General features: G+C 35.1%; 1 pseudogene; it reads left to right on the top strand.

The window, feature by feature from the left end:
• LOC133765258 (ankyrin repeat family A protein 2-like) overlaps positions 1–15976 on the top strand; it is a 48646-nt pseudogene extending 32670 nt beyond the window's left edge.
• The last annotated feature ends 482 nt before the right edge of the window (positions 15977–16458 follow it).

Below are 16458 nucleotides of genomic sequence, written 5' to 3'. Positions count from 1 at the left end.
TGCTTTCCCAGGCACAGTAGCAGGGAGCTGGATCAGAAGTGGAGCAGCAGGGACTCAAACTGGCACCTATATGGAATGTCAGCACTGTAAGATGGGGCTTTAACATGCTGTGTCACAGCACTGGCGCATAAATAAATCTTAAAAAATTAAAAAAATAAAATTTCCCATCATGTGTACCATAAAGTTCCATTATTTGGAGAGTGAACAGGAAAGAGAAAAATAGAGGAATTCTTTCCATTTTCAAATGAATGTTGCATGCTAATCCAATTTCTGAAGGTTTTACAGTATTTCAGAATTGTTAAAAGTGTTTCAGGAGCCCATTAACTCAAAAAATTATTTAATCCATTTTAGCTTAGTATTGCTAACCACTGGCCACAGAAATCTTTTTCTATAAAATTAGGGTTTCAAAATAAGAATTATGAGGCACATTATTTGGGAAATGCTGATTTTCCTTCCATATGATCTGCAGAAAATGAAAATTGGACCCTGAAGAGTACCTTAAAGTAATGTGGCAAACTAATATCAGAATTGCAACTGAAAATCACAGACAGAAAATATCATGCATATATCAAGCCCCAGATGTGAATTTAGACAACCTGTGTTAAGATTGATATTCTAAAACATTAAATCTGTGTAACATCTGAAAAATCACTTAACCAGACTGTGCCTTTTTTCTCTTGTTTACTTAGGACTAGAATTTTGGTCCTCCTCAATAGATTCTTGACACATTTCATGGATTAAAGCTTATTACATTTATATTAAATATGCCATATAATAAGTATAGCATAGAATGATGATCTTTTTTACTCCCAGTTGTAGTGTGTTATAGGTTTAGATGGATTATTGAATAAATGAGAATAAACATCGCAGTGTATTATAGGTTCCGTGTTTTTTTTATATTTACCTAAGTTTGCAGACAGAGCTTTAGTATCTCATCTGTATGTTTCTATGAAACTTTGATATAGCAGAAGGAAACTTTTGGCCACTGCCTTATAATAATTGCATGTCTAACAGGGAGACCTAATTACCACAGTGACATGGCTTTGTAATTGCTGCACATTGGTTCAAATTCTGGAGAAGCCACTGACAAGATCATTGATGGGGCAGCAGGTGCCATAAGCGAAGGCTGTTGGAGGACTATATAAAAGTCCCTTTGCAAACTGCAGCATACAATAAGAGGCTAAAACTCATGTTTCTTGGTCCTCATCACCGCACACAGCAATGATTTATCTTCTTGAAGTCAAAGTTAATCAGATAATTTATCATGAACTTAATGGATGTCAGTGATGTTTTGTATTTCTTACTTGAAGTCTTTCTTAGAGAATAATATTAAAGAGAAGGAGATGGATTGTTAAATGTATATGGAGATAAGAAAAATGATCTGTTAATCTTTTATTGTAGAAGAGAATACAAAATGATCTTAATTGTAATGATAATGTAAATTTCTCTAAAAATTAAAGATAACAATTGGAAGAAGATATTTTAGGTGTTTTCACCATAAAGAAATGCTGTTTACCATGATTGGACATTATGCAATGCATATGTGTATACAAATATTGCATGGTACTCAATAAACATGTACAATTTTTATGTGTTATTTAAAAGTAAAAGAAAACAAAATAGGAACTGCTGTTTGGTCTTGTGGTTAAGCCATCAGTTGAGGTATCCACATTCCATATCAAAGAGCTTGGCAGTCCCAGCTCCAAGTCTTATTCCAGTTTACCGCTAATGCATACCCTAGTAGACAGAGGACAGTGACCTGAGAGGTTAGGTCCCTTCCACCTAGACGGAGACCTGGATTGAGTTTCTGACTCCTGGTTTTGATTTGGCTCAGCCCAGCTATTGCAGGTAAAACCATCTTAAAAAACTGTTTTTATTATACTTTTTTCAGGGAGATATTGATGATTTTCAATTCCCCAATTCTGCTCCTCATATCACATGATAAACAATATATATTTGAAATCAGTTATGTACATTTTACTATATATGTAATATTCAGTAACATATTTAAATAAATGTTCTATTTATAATAATATTTTTATAAATTTTTTTTCATTTATCTGCGTATACAATTTCAACTGCTTGTAGAATAAATGGCCTTTATGTGGTATAGCCAGGAAACTCTGGAACACACTCATAATATTAAATCTGTAGAAAAATAAATGTCAAGTTCTAAAAAAAATTGTAAATTAGCTTTTAGTGAAGGAATTATGTATAAGTTTGGAACTATCAAAAATAGTCATTTTAAACTATTTGTTTTCAATAGCGTAGACAAAAATAAAACTAAATGCCTTTATTTCTCCAAATATGAATAAAACACTTTTATTGACTTTTAGTATCTGGAAAACTGTTATGGGATAATGTATTTTATATATATATATATATATATATATATATATATATATAGTAAAAGTAGGCACAGATTTACTTTTGTTTCACACTTATCAATATGTATTAACTCTCTTGATGTACAACATCAGAAAGTACAATTTTTCATTCACATACATTTAATAAAGTTGTATTCAGGTAGCATATGCCCTTATGCTGTGCACACATTGCACATGTATTAAGTGCTTATTTGTATGTACATACATATATTCACACACAAGTATCTTTTATGTATCTAAATATTCTTATTTGTTACTTAATAGACTTTTACCTAATGATTTAAATGTATATCAATCTTCCTTCAGAAGTCATATGAAGATAATACTCTTTGTTTTAAAACACATTATTAGTAATCAATTTGCTGTAAGTAAGGCCAATAAGGAACACTTTGAGACACTGACAAATTGTATTCATTACTGATTCTTAATTAAGATGGAGATTGAAAGAACACCTTGATGGAGAGAAGGGAATTAATATAAGCATTGGAGGAAATGATGATGTTTTTCTTACAGGAAGCCTTTCTAACGTGATTTACCTCATTAATATTTGATGTGAACAATTATCAGTAATAGCAGATCATGTAACAAACTTTTTCAAGTTTTAATAATACTAGTATGTATATTTTCCTAATTCAAGCAACAAATGATATGGAAATTAATAAAAATACATTTAAAAAAATCCAAGATTTTGTTGAAGAAATGATTTCAAGTGACCTTGATAACCTGTCAGATATTATCCTCTATAGTTAGTCAGATTTCAACACATCAATTATCAAATAGAGTAAACATTGCTCTGAAATCCTGTTTTATTTCATTCTCTTTCCCTTCCTTTGCAATGTTAAGTCATACCTTGCAATACATGATTGCACTTTCCAGTTCAGAAAAATAATTTAGACATAAGAAATGATCCTATACCATCCTCTAAAAATCTCATAAATTCACCATCATTGAACCCATCCTTCTATCTTAAAATAAATTCCTGGGAGGCCAGCGCTGTGGTATAGTGGGTAAAGCCACCACCTGCAGTGCTAGCATCCCAAATGGGTACCGGTTCGACTCCTGGCTGCTCCACTTACAATCCTTCTTTCTGCCATGGCATGAGAAAGCAGTAGAAGATGGCGTAGGTCCTTGGGCCCCTGTACCCACATGGGAAGACCCAGAGGAAGCTCTTGGCTCTTTGCTTCGGATCCATGCAGCTCTGGCCATTGCAGCCAATTGGAGAGTGTACCAGTGGATGGAGGATCTCTCTCTCTCTCTCTTTCCCTCTCTCTCTCTGCCTCCCTCTTCTCTCTCTGTGTAACTCTGACTTTCAAATAAATAAATAAATCTTAACAGAAAAGTATACACTGCATTCTTGTGGTTGCAAGCAACAGAACTCAATTCACCCTGGCTTAAGAGAGGACAGCATTGCCTTAGTTAACTGAAAGATTTCTGTGTGAGTTTTTTAACAGATCCAAATGAGAAGACTAATTCTTAAATTGCAAGGCTAACCCATTCATTGGGGCTTTTAATACTATTTTTTCTTGTCTACCTCCTTGCATGCCTTGCTCTCTTCCTTACTTCTCCAATCTTTTCCCCTCTGCCCTGCAATGGCAAGTTCTGGGCCAGGGCTGAAGACAGCAGTTTGGAATGCAATCCAGGTTGTCACATGGGTGAAAGGAACCCAACTGCAACAGCCATCACTTGTTTCCTTCTTAAATATGCCTTAGCAGGACCCTAGAGCCAGGAGCTGGAGCTGGGAATGAAAGCCAGGTATTGTAATGTGGGAAGTAGGCATCTGACAGCTTAACCTACAGCTCAACCATGAAGCAAAATACACTCCCCCAACAATGTGGTAAAACCTTTTCACTTCCAACAACATTTGAACTCTACTACTTCACTGTGTAAAATATGAATTATTTCTGTTCATTCTCTCATTTCTCATCTATAACTATTTTTTTCTAATATTGGATCAAAAATCTCTGTCTACAAACCCTGTTTTGTGTTTTCCCCAACTGAACAAGCATTTTTTTCCATTCTGTTACCCTGAACTTTCACCTGATAGTAATTTTGTGTAGAGTATTCTTGGTCACTTTTTTTATCTGGGGAAACTATTCATCTTTCATTTCTTGATGACTTGTAAGCAATGGTGATTTTTAAGCAAGCAACCACAGCAAGTCCTGAACTAAGACCATGATATACAATGATGAATAAGATAGTTCTGGTGTTTAGAATATCATTTTCTAATTTTCTTATTATGTGCAAGTTTTCTATAATTGTGAAGAATACTTTGATATGAACTAATTAGAACTGAAATATTTCCATCTGGCCTGAAATTTTCACTATTTCCTTTTATCAGATGGTGTAGAATAATATCCTTTCTACATGGATGTCAAAAGATATACACACTTATAGTGCTGTATTCGTGAGCTTTCTGTAACTTCAATGAACTATCTGAGACAGGCTGACTTTAGAAGTAAAGAGGTTTATCTGGGCTCATGATTTTGAACATTCACTGTCCAGGACTGGCCAGGCCCCATTGCTTCAGGTTGATCATGGTCTTTTTTCTTTCAAAGTTAAAGATAGCACAGGGCATCACTCGGCAAGAGACAGAGAGAATGTGTATTTTGTCTTCTAAAAAATTATCAGAATTTTATCATGAGTGTTCAATCCTAATGATAAAATCTAAACCAAGCACCTCTCTAAAGTCCCATGCCTACACAGCACTTATGCTATTGCTGCTAGCATAAGATTGTGGGAACTTGGGGCTGGCACTGTGATGCAGCGGGTTAACACCCTGGCCTGAAGCGCTGGCATCGCATATTGACGCCAGTTGGTTCCTCTTCTGATCCAGCTCTCTGCTATGGCCTGGGAAGGCAGTGGAGGATGGCCCAAGTCCTTGGGCCCCTACACCCATGTGGGAGACCTGAAGGAAGCTCCTGGTTCCTGGCTTTGGGTTGGTGCAGCTTCAGCCATTGCAGCCATCTGGGGAGTGAACCAGTGGATGGAAGACCTCTCTGTCTCTAACTCTCTAGGTAACTCTGTCTTTCAAAAAATAAAATAGATCTTAAAAAAAAAGATTTGAGGAACCAAACTACTGAGTTTGGGGGGACAAATATTCAAATCATGCTGTTGCATCTTAAGAGATGTGGCATTCCTTCATTCAGTCATCAAGTGCATAGTATGTCTCATGATTTTGTTGTTGTTGTTAAAGATGTTATTTATTTACTTGAGAGGTAGAGTTACAGACAGAGAGGAGAGACAGAAAGGTCTTCCATTTTCTAGTTCACTCCCCAAATAGCTGCAAGGGCTGGAGCTGGGCTGATCTGAAGCCAGGAGCCAGGAGCTTCTTCCAGGTCTCCCATGTGGGTGCAGGGGCCCAAGGACTTGGGCCATCTTCCACTGCTTCCCCAGGCCATAGCAGAGAGCTGGATTGGAAGAGGAACAGTTGGAACTAGAACCGGGGTCCATATGGGATGCCAGTGCCACAGGCACAGGGTTAGCCCTCTTCATAATGTTTTTTTCTTTAAAGATTTATTTATTTATTTATTTGAAAGGCAGAGTTACAGAGAGGTAGAGGCAGAGAGAGAGAGAGAGAGAGAGAGAGAGAGAGAGAAAGAGAAAGTCTTACATCCACTGATTCACTCCCCAGTTGGCCACAACAGCCTGAGCTATGCTGATCCCAAGCCAGGAGCCAGGAGCTTCTTCCAGGTCTCCCACATGGGTGTAGGGGCCCAAGGACTTGGGCCATCCTCCACTGCCTTCCCAGGCCATAGCAGAGAGCTGGATCGGAAGAGGAACCAACTGGCATCAATATGCGATGCCAGCTCTTCAGGCCAGAGCGTTAACCCGCTGCACCACAGAGCCAGCCCTAAGTTCCCACAATCTTATGCTAGCAGCAATAACGTAAGTGCTGTGTAGACATGGGACATTTTGTTGTCGTTGAATTTCTTGAGCTCTTTATAGATTCTGAATGTTAACCCTTTATCAGTTGCATAGTTTGCCAAAATTTTCTCCCGTTCTGCTGGTTGCCTCTTCACTTTGCTGAGTATTTATTTTACACTGTAGAAGCTCTTCAGCTTGATGTCATGCAATTTGTCAATTCTGGCTTTGATATCCTGTGCTTCTGGGGTCTTTTCCAAGAAGTGTTTGCTTATGCCAGTGTCTTACAAAGTATCCCCAATGTTCTCCAGTAATTTGATGGTCTCATGCCATAGATTTAGGTCTTTGATTCATTTTGAGAATTTTGTTCAAGGATAGGGATCTGCTTTCAAACATCTGCACATAGAGATCCAGTTTTCCCAGCACAATTTGTTAAAGACACTGTCTTTGGTCCAGAGATTGATTTTAGCTCCTTTGTCAAAGATAAGTCAGATTTAATTTTTGAAAATATATTTCTTTTTTATGTGTTTTTATATTGCAGATAACATAAACCATCAATATCATTTGATCTGCACACTTTAAGCAATGTAATTTTAATACTTTGCATTTATTTGCTATAAAAATACCCTAATCCATCTAATAAGTTATAGGCAGTTATGTTGGACAAAATAACCTGCTGAAATAGAACATGTAAATTTGCTCCTGACATTATTTCTGTCATCTTACATCAAATTCTTTACAATGTAAGACATTGTATTAAATTGGCAAGCAAATATGAAACATAATAGGATGTATATTACGGGGGCTACTTAAGTGACATAAATCCATGAAGTGAAGTCTTTCATGGAGATGGACATATGAGAGAAATAAACGGCATATCCAAATGAAAAGCTTAGTATCCTTTCAAAGTAGCATTCTTTATTAAGTGGGTATTGTTAGAAACTTTTGTAGAGAAAAGAGTATTTACATTATATGGCAAGCTCCACTTCCTATTAAAAAAAATCCCCTAAATACATCTCTTTTCTGTATTTCCATTCTCTACCTCCTAGCCTCTGCCTCAACCTCCTTTTTTCTTTTTTTTTGTGTATGTATCTTGTTTCTGAATCTTTTTAGCTAACAACATTTATCACGTGATCTTCTGTATCACATTGTAATTAACATTCTTTTTTTAGATTTATTTATTTATCTGAAAGGCAGAGTTCGAGAGAAAGAGAGAGAGAGAGAGAGATCTTCCATCCACTGGTTCACTTCCCAAATGGCCGCAATGGCCAGCACTGTGGCAGGTCAATGCCAGCAGCAAGGAGCTTCATCCTGGTCTCCTACATGAATGTCAGGAGCCCATACACTCGGGGCATCTTCCGCTGCTTTTCCCAAGCCATTAGTAGGGAGCTGGATCAGAAGTAGAGCAGCCAAGACTTGAACCAGCATCCATATGTGATACCAGTGCTGTTGCAGGCAGCAGCTTTACCTGCTACACCATAGCGATGGCCCTGTAATGAACTTTCTGTAGTAGGTTTCAGGATGGTATATTCTGGTCTTAACTCTTGCCTCACACCATAGACAAAAATTAATTGCAAATTAACTTAATTTGTAGAAAAAAAATTAGGCAGTGCCTTTATAACATTGGAATAGATAAAATTTCTGAAAGGGAACTAATAATACATGAAAATAGTAATTTGTGGTGCTTTAAAAACAAGAACTTCATTCTTCAAAAGACACCATCCACAGAGTGTAAAAGCAATTCGCAGAGACGGGAAAGAATTCATAGTACGTTTGTCAAAAATAATAAATAAATAAATAAAAGGAAAGAAAACAGAAAAGGTGAGGTATCTGAGAAATAAAAGTAGCCTGTTGTGGCCTGACAGAGTGAGAAAAAAATGGGTATGCTATATCATGGATTCAGAGACAATATTTGGATTGAAATGGTTATCTTCTGCCTGGGATATTTAATTACTCCAGTCCAGAAACAACATTTTATGCTTTTCTTTATTCTAAGTGTCTTGCATAGTTCTAACAGTTAATTTTAAGTGAGTAAATTAAGGGTAACACTTTACATAAATATATCAAAGTTCTCTGCAATTTCTTTTATTATAAGTAGCTTGAATTTTACTCAGGAGCCTACACCAATAGTCCGAATAATCTGATGACTATCAGATAATCATGTTAGCCTAGATTTCTCTAGGGTTAGTCATAGTAGTTGATACCATAAAGGTATACTATTAATTGTCAATTACTTCAATTCTAAGATCTTCTCTTTTATTTGTTTCTAGTTTGCAAAATGTGTCATATGAAAAATATGTTGGTATATTGATCTCCATTATCAAAATAGCTTAATAAATTGTTTTAACTGTGGAGTATTGATCATGTTTGATAGCTGTGAAAAGTTCACAAATAACTTAGTTCAGCAGCTTTTGATTAAATATTACAGATTGATTTTTGAAATTGGACACTGAATTCAGGTAAATGACCCCTTTACCAATATATCACGTTAAATATATAATGCACTAGCCCTGATTTAGATGGCATGCAACTTCTATCATATTGAACTGAAAAGAAACAATTGGCTTTATTATTTTCAAGGGCCATATGTTCAATTGCCAATTCAATTGCATCTCACATCAGGTGGTACAGGTTTGTTCTTTGCAGTTGTTCTTTAGAATTCTTTTAAAATACAAATAGAAATTCTAATGAGGAAGATACTAGCATTAATTTCCCTTATAATCATAACAGAAAATTATTAGTGAAAAAGTTTATAATATTCAATAATTGATTAAAATCAGTATCATACTATATGTTATAGCACTTAAAGATTTTGTGATTTGATACTAGATCTACAAAAACTGAAAAATTCCATTTTCCGTTTCACTTCATTGAGGTAAAGATATATTTAAAATTACACACACAAATAGATACAGACACACAAACACACATGCATTAACTTTTTTCTATGTAAGCCCTGCCAAGGATCACTAGTAGACTTTTGATTAATTAATAAATACTAACAAACATGGCGTTAGTTTTCATGGTATATTATACCTCTCACTGTCTCTGCATCTGTCTTTTAAATAAATAAAAAGATTGAATTTATTTTGAAAGTCTAATTTTTAAATTCTGTCTTCCATCTGTTATTCTTAAATTATCATTCTATGATTTGTTTCCAAAATATTATTAAATAATTGATGGTTGATTTCTTCCTTACTAAAATATATTTTCATTATTTTTAAGTAATGAAAACAATTCTATTTTTGTTGTTAGCTGACAACACCTTTTTTCATTATTTTATTTTTAGCTGGCTAAGTTTAAACTTGACAGTGTGCCTTTTTAAATTCAAAGTGAAATAATCAGACCACTTTACTTCCACTTGCCATCAGCTGAAGGATTAGTTACCTCAGCTACAGAATAATATAATCAATAATGGCTAAATTTATACCCAGGATGACCATTCTTGAAGATATCCTTTTCCTTCTTGGAAGCATAGTAAAGTCATTGTAAATTTGGTCAGGAGGAAGACCCTCAATTTCTTTTAAGTATCTGTCATTCTCTTACAGTCCTTTTTTTTATAATAGGAAGTAAAATTATAAATCACAAACCATTACTTTTGAAAGGTCAATCATATCTCCCTAAAATATACTATTCTACCACTCACTCTACATAGTATTTATATAAAGATAAGCAGACATTTTTGCTATTTCATTCTGTTAAGATCCATAAATATGCTTAATAAGCCATAATTGTCACACTAATTTAGATTTACATTATTTTCTTGGATTACAAAAATAATTTAGAAATTTTATACTTACTTTTGTTACTGAATTATGGCTTCAATCTTCATATACTCTTCTGGGTATGGGAACTGCAACTAATAAATATTAAACAATGATTATAATGCTTACAATACCTTCCAGCTTCAAAAGTCATCAAAGGTGAAAAGCAAGATTTTACTGTGCTTACCATGGTTGTTCTAGAAACCAAGCTGCATCAACAGTTGAGACCTTAGAGGAATTAGTAAAGTAACAATATTACTCATAAATTGGAAGCAAAACCTGTTCAACCTCCATTAAATCCTGCAGACCCATTATAAGCAGTGAGATTGAAGCAACAACTCAAAGTCTTCAATCAAGGAAAACTTCAGGACCTGGATGACTTTACTACTGAATTATACAAAACATTTAAAGAGAAATTTACCTCAATACTTTCCAAATTTTTCAAAATACTGAATAGGATGCAACTCTGCCCAATTCATTTAATGAGGCCAGTCAAAACTGAACAAAGACACAACATGACAAGGAAACTACAGACCTATATTCTTTTTTCCCTAATAAATTGTTTATTTAATGAGTACAAATTTCATAAGTACAACTTTAGGAATATAGTGATTCCTTCCATCATATACGCCCTCCTACTCCCACTTCCACCCCACCTCCTTCTCCCTCTCCTATTCCCCATCCTATTCACTATTAAGAAAAAAACAAAAATCTGTTCCGTGACGGGCAAGACATGGGCTGTTCAAGTCAATGCTTCTCAAAGTGTCAATTTTACTTCTACAAATTTCCTTTTAGGTGCTTTATTAGTTATTACAGATCAGGGAGAACATATGGTATTTGTTCCTTTGGGACTGGCTTATTTCACTAAGTATGATGTATTTCAGATTCATCCATTTTGTTGCAAATGACTGGATTTCATCTTTTTTTTTTTACTGCTATGTAATATTCCATAGAGTATATATCTCATAATTTCTATATTCAGTCTTCAGTTGATGAGCATTTAGGTTGATTCCACGTCTTAGCTATTGTGAATTGAGCTGAAATAAGCATTGAGGGGATGCAAATAACTCTTTTATTTGCTGATTTCATATCACTTGGATAAACTCCCAAGAGTAGGATGACTGGGTCATATGGTGGGTCCAGAACTAGATTTCTGAGGTATCTCCATACTGTCTTCCACAATGGATAGACCAGTTTACATTTGTACCAACAATAGATTAGAGTACCTTTTCCCCACATCTTCACCATCATTTGTTGTTTGTTGATTTCTGTATGAAAGCCATTCTGACTTGGGTGAGGTGAAACCTCATTGTGGTTTTGATTTGCATTTCCCTGATGGCTAGAAATCCTGAGCAGTTTTTCATGTAACTGTTGGTCATTTGGATTTCCTCTTTCGAAAAATGTCTGTTTAAGTCCTTGGCCTATTTCTTAAATTTCTGAAAACATATGAATATGACAAAACTTATGGGATACAGCAAAAGCAGTGTTAAGAGGAAAGTTTATCACACTTGATGCCTACATCAAGAAATTGGAAATTCACCAAATAAATAAGCTTTTAACGCATCTCAAGGACGTAGGAAAACAACAGCAAATCAAACCAAAACCTAGTAGGAGAAAAGAAATAATTAAAATTAGAAAATAAATCAATAAAATTGAAACAAAATAGTACAAAATATCAGCAAAACAAAGAGCTGATTTAAAAAAAAACAAAACAAAATTGACACACCATTCACCCAACTAACCAAAAAATGAGAGAGAAACTAAATCAATAAAATTAAGGAGGAAAAAGGAAATGTAACAACAGACATCACAGAAATGAAAAGAATAATCAAAAATTACTACAAAGAGCTGTATGCCAACAAACTGAGAAACCTAGAACTGGGTAGATTCCTGGACACATGCAACCTACCTAAATTGACCCATGAAAACAAAGAAAACCTAAACAGACCCATTACAAAGATGGAAATTGAATCAGTAATAAAGACCCCCCCCAACAAAGAAAAGGCCAAGACCAGATGGCTTCACTAATGAATTCTACCAGACATTTAAAGAAGAACTAACTCCACCTCTTATCAAATTTTTCAAAATAATTAAAAGCGAGGTAATGCTCCAAAATTCTATGAAGCCAGTATCACCTTAACTCCTAAACCTGAAAAACAAACAACAGAGAAAGAGAGCTACAGACCAATTTTCCTGATGAACATAGACGCAAAAATCCTCAATAAAATTCTGGCCGATTGAATCCAACAACACATCAGAAGGATCATTCACCTAAACTAAGTGGGATTTATCCCTGATATGTAGGGATGGTTCAATATCATGAATCAATCAATGTTAACAAATTGAAGGACAAAAAAAACAATATTATTATCTCAATAGATGCAGAGAAAGCATTTGACAAAACACTACACCCTTTCATGATGAAAGCTCTAAGCAAATTGGATTTAGAAGGAACATTCCTCAACAAAATCAAAGCAATTTATGAAAAACTCATGGCCAACATCATACCAAATGAGGAAAAGTTGGAAGCATTTCCACCGAGATCTGGTACCAGACAGGGATGCCCACTCTCACCATTGCTATTCAATATAGTACTGGAAGTTTTAGCCAGAGCCATTAGGCAAGAAAAACAAATCAAAAGGATACAAATTGGGAAGGAGGAAGTCAAGCTCTCACCATTTGCAGATGACATGATTCTATATATAGGAGACTCAAAAGACCCCACTAACTATTGAGACTATTGGAACTCATAAAAGAGCTTCTTAAAGGAGCAGGATACAAAGTCAATACACAAAAATCAATAGCCTTTTTGTACACAGACAATGCCAATGCTAAGAAAAAATTTTCAAGATCAATCCCATTCACAATAGTTACAAAAAATCAAATATCTTGGAATAAATTTAACCAAGGATATCAAACATCTCTACAATGAGAATTACAAAACATTAAAGAAAGAAAAAAAGAAGATACAAACAAATGGAAAAATCTTCCATGTTCATGGATTAGAAGAATCAATATCATCAAAATGTCCATTCTTTCGAAAACCCTTTATAGCTTCCATGTGATACCAATCTAAATACCAAGACATTCTTCTCAGATCTGGAAAAAATGATGCTGAAATTCATATGGAAACACAGGAGACCTCAAATAGCTAAAGTAACCTCATATAACAAAAACAAAGCCAGAGGCATCACAATACAAGGTTTCAAGACATATTACAAGAAGATTATAATCAAAACAGCCTGGTACTGGTACAAAATCAGATAGATAAACCAATGAAACAGAATAGAAATGCCACAAATCAAGCATCTACAAACAACTTATATATGACCAAGAAGCTAAAATTAATCCCTAGAGCAAGGACACTTTCTTCAACAAGTGGTGCTGGGAAAACTGGATTTCCACATGCAGAAGTATAAAGCAGGACCCCTACCTTACACCTTACGTGAAAATCCATTCAAAATGTATTAAAGACCTAAATCTACAACCTGATACCATCAAATTACTAGAGAACATTGAGGAAACACTGCAAGACATTGGCACAGGCAGAGAATTCTTGTAAAATACCTCAGAGGCACAGGCAATCAAAACCAATATCAACAAATGGGATTACATCAAATTGAGAAGCTTCTATACTGCAAAAAAAACACTCAGGAAAGTGAAGAAACAAACAACAGAATGGGAAAAATTATTTGGAAACAACGCAAGTGAAATCGAATGAAGAACAAAAAACAGATCATAATCTCAATAGATGAGGAGAAAGCATTTGATAATATTAAACACTCCTTCATAATAACAACCATCCACAAATTAGGTATAGAAGGAACATACCTCAAAATTATAAAGGCTGCATATGTCAAACCAACAGCCAGTTTCATACTGAATGAGGAAAAGCTGAAAGCATTTCCTTTTAGATCTGGAAAAAGACAAGAATGTCCAGTTTAACCACTTTTTATTCAATATAATACTGGAAGTATTAGCAAGAGCTAAAAGGAGAATAAATAAAAGACATCAAAACTGGAAAAGGGGAAGTCAAAATAACGAGGTTTGCAGATGATCTGGTGTTGCACATGGAAAAACTTAATACTCCACCAAAAAACTGTGAGAATTGGTAAGCCAATTCTGTAAAGTTGCAGTTTACAAAATAAACATATAAAAACAGTGATGTTTTTATACACTAATGATGAATTCACTGAAAGAGAAGTTAAGAAAGAAATACCAAGAGCCTAGGGAGATTACTGACGACATAAACAAGAGTGTCAATTTGCTAAGTCAATAACAGGAGTCACTGTGCACTTACTTCTCATGTAGGATCTCTGTCCTTAATGCGTTGTTCAATGTGAGTTAATGCTATAACTTGTACTAAAACAGTATTTTACACTTTATGTTCTGTGTTGGTGCAAACTGATGAAATCATTACCTAATATATACTAAATCGATCTTCTGTATATAAAGATAATTGAAAATGAATCTTGATGTGAATGGAATGGGAGAGGGAGTGGGAATTGGGAGGGTTGCAGGCGGGAGGGAAGTCATGGGGGGGGAAGCCATTGTAATCCATAAGCTGTACTTTGGAAATTTATATTTGCTAAATGCAAGTTAAAAAAAGAAAGAAAGAAATACCTTTCACAAGAGCCATAGAAAACAATCAAATATTTAGGAAAAATTTTAACCAAAAAATGAAAGATCTTGACAATGAAAATTATCAAACATTGATGAAAAAAATCAGCAAGAACACAAAAATGGAAATATATTCCTAGCTCATGGATTGAAAGAGTCAATATCATTAAAATATCTATACTACCTAAAGCTATCTATGGATTCAATAAAATCCCTATCAAAATACCCATGACATTCTTTACAAAGTTAGAAAAAGAATCTTGAAACTCATATGAAATCACAAAAGACCCAGAATATCCAGGGAGATCCTGAGGAAGAAAAAAAATAAGCTGGAGGTATCACAAAACCTGACTTCAAAACATACTACAAAGAAATAGTGATGAAAACCACATGGCCACATCACAAATCTGGATATTGGAGCATAGCTGACAGTGTAAGAGTGTCCCAGCAGTTACACTCTCCCGAGCATGCTAGACATTAAGCTAGAACATCCACTGGACCCAAATTCAGAAGAGAGGTCCACTCAGGGTGTCGCCATGGGAATGAAATTTTGCCAAACCGATTTGACATGAACATGCGTTCTCTGGTTTGTGAGGTTCGTAAGTGAAGAAGATAGTAAAAATATTCAAGACCAAGTTAATTCTGACCTGGAAGTGACATCTATTTAAAGCTTATTTAAAGTCTTATTTAAAACCAAATGCAATATCCACACATCTGCTTCTCTGGGAATTCAAGTAAGGCACGTTTACACTCCCTCGACAAGGAAGCATTTCTCACCCATAAAACAGTAAACCACCTTAACCAACAAACACACAGGAAATGAGGTCTCAACCACATCTTTGTTAACAAATTCTTTGTCTGTTCACCAGGTGGCAGCTCAGGGAGAGATGCTCTATTTGGCCGCAGCGGCCATTGGAGGGTGAACCAATGGCAAAGGAAGACCTCTCTCTCTGTCTCTCTCTCTCTATCACTTTCCACTCTGCCTGGAAAAAAAAAAAAAAAAAAAAAAAAAAAAGGTGCCGATTCTCAACTTTTAGAAAAAAGTTGAGAAAGTGCACTGTCACTGGCCTGCAGCAAGGGCTACACAGACATTGTCAAAATGCTTCTCCACTGTGGAGTTGATGTCAACGAGTATGACTGGAATGGAGGGACATCTCTGCTGTATGCTGTCCATGGAAATCATGTGAAGTGCGTAAGATGCTTTTAGAAAATGGAGCTGACCCGACAATTGAAACTGACTCTGGATATAATTCGATGGATTTGGCTGTAGCCCTGGGCTATAGAAGTGTCCAACAGGTTATTGAGTCTCATTTGTTGAAGCTGCTTCAACATATCAAGGAGTGACGACGCAGCCCTCAGAAAATGTCTTCTGCCCTTCTGTTTATTTCTTGGTTCTTATAAATGATACTTTTGTTTACTTATCAATTTTTACCTCAGTTGCAATATTTACTGTTTTTAGTAAATTTTAATAAATATTCCTTGAATAACTCACTGGCTTATAATACAGTTAATGTGGATGCTTTTTCTTTTATAAATGTGTACACTGGATATTTAAAATTATAAATTAATGTTTCATGGCATATACATTTTTATTATGTAGATGGTTATATCAAGTGTCGTAATTTTGAAACAAACAATTCAGTGGAACAAAATAGAAAGCCTAGAAACTAACCCACATACATACAGCTTACTGATTTTTCAACAAAATTGCTCAGACCATACTTTGGAGTAAGGTTAATCTCTTCAATAAATGGTGCTTTCAAAACTGGATGTATATATTTAAAGAATGAAATTAGATTCATACGTCTCACAACATACAAAAATCA

The sequence above is a fragment of the Lepus europaeus genome, chromosome 8, assembly GCF_033115175.1.
Source record: "Lepus europaeus isolate LE1 chromosome 8, mLepTim1.pri, whole genome shotgun sequence".
Lineage (NCBI taxonomy): Eukaryota > Metazoa > Chordata > Mammalia > Lagomorpha > Leporidae > Lepus > Lepus europaeus.
Note: the sequence above shows the minus strand (reverse complement) of the source record. Positions and strands in the feature narration are given on the sequence as shown.